Genomic DNA, 5,292 nt, shown 5'->3' with positions numbered 1-5,292 from the left:
ACCTACAAGATAAAGGGTTAATGTCTAGCTATTCCACCTGGAAGCAGGCGGGGCACACCCTGACTGTTTCTTAGAAGCAATGCACACATTGCTCTATCTAAGGACAAGGGCTAGATATGAACCCTGAGAACTTGATTGTTTGGACAGCAACTGTGGGAGGTTTCTTTAGCCTGGGCTCAAGGCCTAAGAACAAAAATTGTAGTAAATAAAGAATGGTAACTAAGCATATGAATCAACGTCATACATTCCTTTGTGTAGCAGTGTGTAATGCTTAAAAAAAAATATAATAAAAAAAGAAGGTAAAAGGCAGGGGGGGCAAAACAGCCCATCTCCGCTGACCAGCCTGTTTGCTTGCATAAAGCTGTGTTCTGTCTCATCACTGAACCGCAACAACTGGCGCCCAACGTGGGGCCCTCAGCACTCACCTCGCCCGGCAAGGGTTTCAGATGCGTCACTCATCCACTTCGTGGATCCCGGTGAGTATTTTTCATTGTGGTAAGTATGGGAAGCTCCCTCTCTGCTTTGCAAGTGCAACACTGCAATGAGCTGCAGTATTTGCTGCGTAAGGCTCAGCATGACTGCCCGGCTCGAGAACTCACTCTCCTGCTACAGGAGGTGTGTGCCAAGTGCCCGTGGTATCCTGAAGCTGGAAGCCTTAAGCTAGCGGACTGGGAGCGATTGGGCCAGACATTGCACAAAGAGCCTTGGGCACCCGTGCAGGCTTTACATGCCTGGCACCTCTGCCGCGACGTGGTACAGCGTGTCGCCTCGGACAGACCCTCCCTCGCAAGGCTGGTGCTCTCGCCGCCCCCGTCCGCCCCTGCAGCCATCCCCCCTCCTGGCGATGCGACACAGCGTGTCGCCTCGGAAAGGCCCTCTCCAGCCCCAACAGAGGAGCTGCCGATCCTGCCACCCCCGTCCGCTCCTGCAGCCATCCCTCCCCCTGCTTCGCCCCCAGTGCCTCTATTACCACCGCCTCCCTGGCCTTCCCCACCGAAGCCGGTGTGTGATCACCCTCCCCCCATGGGGCCCCCCGGAGAGTCATCTGCATCTGCTCAGAAGCTTTCGCTGGTGCAACAAATGGTTCACGCAGCGAAAGCTCGATCAGATCTTACAGCAAAGGAGCTGGCTGATCTGGTCTCCGTTTGCCCGGTGACCTAGCAGAATGATGACCAGGGCAACCCCGTGGGCACCTGGACCACTCTGCCATACTCGGTGGTTAAAAAGGTAAAAAAAGCAATTCGTAAATTTGGCCTAACTAGCACCTTTGTGCGTGGTCTCATTGAAGGGATGGGTGCTGGGTACTCCCTAATCCCTGAGGATTGGAAAACGCTGCTGCGCATAATGTTGTCACCCAGTCAGTATGTTATTTGGCTTAGTGAGTATCGGCAGATGGCAGAACGCCAAGCCCAGGTATATAAAAAGCAAAGTATCATTTATAAGCATTTGGCAGGGGAGGGCCAGTTTGCTACTATTAAGATGCAGTCTCAACTCCCTCAGGCCGTCTTCCCCATTATTTCCACCTGTGCCCAGCATGCTTTCAAGAAGGTCCCAAATTCAGGCAAGCCTACCAAAAGCTTTGTCAGTATCCGTCAGGGTGCCTTAAAGTCCTTTTTGAATTTTACCAACAAATTGCAAAAGGACACTGACTTTCAGCTGCCAGGGGAGGTCTGTGCCATACCTACACAGGTGATGGGACCTCTCCCTGCTGGCTTTGTAGGTCTTGTTCTCCCTCGCTCACATGCTGGGAAACAGAGCTTTTTTGTCATTCCAGGGGTCATTAATGCTAATTACACTGGCATTATTAAGGTTCAAGTGTGGACTCATCTTCCACAGTCGCTCCTGCGTGGACGGTCAATTGCACAATTGATTTTAGTCCCCTATCAGGTGCCAGCTGCCGAGAATCGAACTCGGGGCGAAGGAGGCTTTGGATCTACGTTGTCTCACTCGCCGTCTCACAGCGTTCAGAATTGGCTGCTGTTATTTTGGCCTTTCAACTTTTTGCTAATTGTCCCTTTAATTTAATTGTGGATACCCATTATGTTTATTAGGTAATTAATCATTTACCCCTTGCCCTCATTACCCCTCAGGTTAATGCAGACCTCCTTCGCCTGTTTTATCTTTACAGCACCTTCTTGCCACTCGTCATTTCCCTTACTTTGTTGCTCATATTCGCAGTCATACCCCTCTGCCTGGGCCACTCACTGAAGGCAATGCACGCGCCAATCGCACGTTGCGTGGTCAGGTAAATTCCCTTTTTTCTAACCCCATTAAAAGCCATGCCTTTTTTCATCAGTCTGCCTCTGTTTTGGCCCGGCAGTTTCACATTCCTGCTAATCATGCACGTTCCATTGTTCGTTCCTGCCCCCACTGTGCTGCTGCTGCTCCTACTTTTTCTTATGCCGTTAACCCCCAAGGTACCGCAGCAAATCAGCTGTGGCAAATGAATGTTACTCATGTACCACAATTCCGCCCCTATTCATTTTTACATGTTTCCGTTAATACTTATTCAGGCTTCCTTTGGGCAACCCCACAACGTGGGGAAGCCACTAACAAAGTTATTCACCATTTGCTGGCCTGCTTTTCTGTTATGGGTCGCCCTTGCCAAATTAAAACAAATAATGCCCCAGCCTACTGCTTTGCAGCCCTCTCCACCTTTTGTGCCCGCTGGGACGTCCGTCTTAAACACGGAATCCCTTATAATTCCACAAGCCAAGCCATTGTTAAACGTGCCAATCGCACACTCAAAACCTTGCTAAATAAACAATTAAAACAAAGGGAGCTGCGTCTCCAAACCTTAAAAAACATTCAACAACAAATGTATATTCTCTTGTTTACTTTAAATAATTTAACACTGAATGCAGATCAGCAGACCCCTGCAGATCGGCATTTTCACAAATCTAAGGTACTGGAAAGACCGCGTGTCTTTTACCGTCAGCTGCCCGATCCACAGTAGCTGGGCCCAGCACCTCTAATCACTTGGGGTCGGGGATATGCTGCTGTGTCTCTCCCTGCAGGACCGTTGTGGGTTCCAGCCCGGTGCGTGCAACCAGCACTTAAACAACATGGCATGGCACCAGGGGCTGTCAAATCCCATACCAGAGTTTCAGCTGACCTTGGAGGAGACCGCGTTGCCCCCCGAGTCGACAACGGCGGGACGGAAACGGAGGACGCATAGCGTCCCAAGCCAGCCCGTGACTTAAAAAGCAGTAAAAGCATTGGTCGCCACGGCTCAACAAAAACTGGCAGCAAATCAGCAGCCAGAAACTCCTAAAACTTTGTTTGTGGCGATTCTCGCCCAAATCACTGCTAATTCTGTAATAATTATGTGCCTTTTGTGCCTGCTATTTTCTGTGGGGGTTAGCTCGGAAGCGCCTCCCCCGTTACAAGTCCGTAAAAAAATAAAATATTGCTCTTTGCTTATGCTAATCTTTTCTCCCAGTATTCTAGCATGGCTAATTAATGCCCGGCCAACTATATTCTGCCTCGCACGGCTATATCCCTCCACACACCGTACCCGGCCGGGGCTCACAATGTCACCTGTGCGCGTGTAGTTAACTGCACTAGTACAAAGGTGCCATTAGGCTGTCAAAAAATTTCTCAATCCCTTTTAAATTGTTCCCATGCTGTTAATGTTTTATATAATTATGGCCATATCATCCTACCATCAGGATGGGTTTTTACTTGTGGTTCATGCACCTTTAATTATATTCCTGCAAATTTAAGTGATGGCACCCTTTGCTGTCTTAGTAAAATAATACTTATATTGCCTTTTGCTAATTACAATTATAATAAAAAAAGTGTACCCCTTTTAAATAATTATATTGCAAATGTTAAGTTTTTAGTTATTTTGTGTTTGTAATTATTGGGCTTATTTTTTGTTGTTGCTGTATACAATGTATTCCTTCCTTGTTAAGACTTTGTAAAATTTTGCCCTGGAAAGCTCCCCAAATTATGTCCTTGTCTGTCTAAAAATTAAATAGCATAATAAAACAAATTAGCGGCTACCATAAAATGGCCAACTATCAATAAACAAAAAAAAGGGAAATAAAGGGTTAATGTCTAGCTATTCCACCTGGAAGCAGGCGGGGCACACCCTGACTGTTTCCTAGGAGCAATGCACACATTGCTCTATCCAAGGACAAGGGCTAGATATGAACCCTGAGAACTTGATTGTTTAGACAGCAACTGTGGGAGGTTTCTTTAGCCTGGGCTCAAGGCCTAAGAACAAAAATTGTAGTAAATAAAAAATGGCAACTAAGCATATGAATCAACGTCATACATTCCTTTGTGTAGCAATGTGTAATGCTTAAAAAAAAAATATAATAAAAAAAAAAAGTAAAAGGCAGGGGGGACAAAACAGCCCATCTCCGCTGACCAGCCTGTTTGCTTGCATAAAGCTGTGTTCTGTCTCATCACTAAACCGCAACAACAAGATCTCTGTCAAGCTTTCTTACAACTACAATACCCACCTGCGGAAGTGAAGAAACAGATTGATAGAGCCAGAAGAGTTCCCAGAAGTTACCTACTACAGGACAGGCCTAACAAAGAAAATAACAGAACGCCACTAGCCGTCACCTTCAGCCCCCAACTAAAACCCCTCCAACGCATTATTAAGGATCTACAACCTATCCTAAAGGATGACCCAACACTCTCACAAATCTTGGGAGACAGGCCAGTCCTTGCCTACAGACAGCCCCGCAACCTGAAGCAAATACTCACCAACAACCACATACCACACGACAGAACCACTAACCCAGGAACTTATCCTTGCAACAAAGCCCGTTGCCAACTGTGCCCACATATCTATTCAGGGGACACCATCACAGGGCCTAATAACATCAGCCACACTATCAGAGGCTCATTCACCTGCACATCCACCAATGTGATCTATGCCATCATGTGCCAGCAATGCCCCTCTGCCATTTACATTGGTCAAACTGGACAGTCTCTACGTAAAAGAATAAATGGACACAAATCAGATGTCAAGAATTATAACATTCATAAACCAGTCGGAGAACACTTCAATCTCTATGGTCACGCAATCACAGACATGAAGGTCGCTATCTTAAAACAAAAAAACTTCAAATCCAGACTCCAGCGAGAAACTGCTGAATTGGAATTCATTTGCAAATTGGATACTATTAATTTAGGCTTAAATAGAGACTGGGAGTGGCTAAGTCATTATGCAAGGTAGCCTATTTCCCCTTGTTTTTTCCTACCCCCCTCCCTCCCCCGGACGTTCTGGTTAAACTTGGATTTAAACTTGGAGAGTGGTCAGTTTGGATGAGC

At 46.8% G+C, this 5,292-nt stretch overlaps 1 long non-coding RNA gene across 1 annotated transcript; it reads left to right on the top strand.

Annotated features, from left to right (window-relative positions):
• Window positions 1–346: 346 nt before the first annotated feature.
• On the top strand, window positions 347–3,215 carry LOC311526713. Its single transcript, XR_014713112.1, has 3 exons — window positions 347–476; window positions 1,877–2,051; window positions 3,018–3,215. It is a non-coding gene; the product is annotated as an uncharacterized lncRNA (long non-coding RNA).
• The last annotated feature ends 2,077 nt before the right edge of the window (window positions 3,216–5,292 follow it).

This window comes from Lepidochelys olivacea (genome assembly GCF_965140295.1).
Source record: "Lepidochelys olivacea isolate rLepOli2 genome assembly, chromosome: 9".
In the NCBI taxonomy this organism is placed as follows: domain Eukaryota; kingdom Metazoa; phylum Chordata; order Testudines; family Cheloniidae; genus Lepidochelys; species Lepidochelys olivacea.
Note: the sequence above shows the minus strand (reverse complement) of the source record. Positions and strands in the feature narration are given on the sequence as shown.